We start from the raw sequence: 1,277 nt of genomic DNA on the forward strand, positions 1-1,277 counted from the left end.
AGTTTAAGATTCCTTTAATTCCTAGGTCCTTATAGAATTTTATTTCTTTGGGATAAAATGACAATGTTATCTTATTTCAAAAGTTTTATAAAGGTTATCCTATATAAAGGCCTTTATAAAAAGGTGAAGATTGAATTCACTCATGTCAAACTAACTTTTATTTCTATGAATTATATGTATTATTACACTTGTATATTTGTAATCAACTTTTTCATAACTGTTTTTCATTTCTTGCATCTGAAGAATGAAAAATATGGAATACTTCACAAATTTTCATATCATCCTTGTGCAAAAGCCATGTTAATCTCTGTATTGTAATTCAGGTAGACATGCTGCTGAAGCATGTAGTATCTTGTAAATTTACGTAGTTAATGATGCAAACTTAAGATAGGCATATATCCTTGGTTGCCTATTTGCAACCAGGAAACCTATTGTTCCCAAATTTGCTATTCATCTTATTTCTGCAAAATTCTGTGTATGGTGGAAAAAACTTATATTGTTTGTTCAATTGCTCACATTTGCAATTTTTTGTCAAAAACTATTTTAAGTCTTTTTCATTTGAAATTTGATCATACATTGAAGCCTTCATAGCTAGGTCCAAAGGTGATGGATTTTCAAGTACTTATTTTTTAACTGATTTAGCTTTGTGGAGCTAATGGATTCAAAGTAAGCCTTGCTTAAGAGCTACTTCTAAACTTCTGCAGCTTAAAACTTCCCAAATGAGGTCTTACTGGCACAAATGTCTGCCTGACCCTTTACCCTTGCTCCATGTAAGAACAGACCTACCAGAATATCTTACACTGACAGCATAGATTGTCTTATTGGAGCAAAACTAATCTTAGTTACAAAGGATCATAAAGTGATGAACAGTTCAGACAGAACTGTTCAGACTAAGCCAGGCGCTGATGGCTCATGCCTGTAATCCTATCTACTCAGGAGGCTCCAGGAGAAGTCCATATGTTTCTCCTTGTTATTAGGCCTTAAATTGGTAATGTTTTTATCACAGTGTTTCCTCTTGCCTCTAGGCTGTACATCTCCGAATGGTAAAGCTTTAAGTTTAATTCTACCAAACACTGAGGTAGAGGTAATGGAATAATATTTTAAAACAGTTGCCTTTGTTACCTTAACCACAAGAGAAAAATGCAAAGCATTTTCTTATATTATATATACTTATATATTTTATATTTATGTGCTGATTTTATATTTCACACAGTGAATCTTACTGGAATTAATTTATAATTTGACAAATTAATTGATATTTATTACAATAAATAGAT

At 31.6% G+C, this 1,277-nt stretch overlaps 1 pseudogene; it reads right to left on the bottom strand.

Moving 5' to 3' along the window:
- Positions 1-247: 247 nt before the first annotated feature.
- Positions 248-344, bottom strand: LOC122128129 (annotated as a pseudogene).
- Between the last annotated feature and the right edge of the window lie 933 nt (positions 345-1,277).

Source organism: Dipodomys spectabilis, unplaced genomic scaffold (genome assembly GCF_019054845.1).
Source record: "Dipodomys spectabilis isolate Male_0828 unplaced genomic scaffold, ASM1905484v1 ptg000323l, whole genome shotgun sequence".
Lineage (NCBI taxonomy): Eukaryota > Metazoa > Chordata > Mammalia > Rodentia > Heteromyidae > Dipodomys > Dipodomys spectabilis.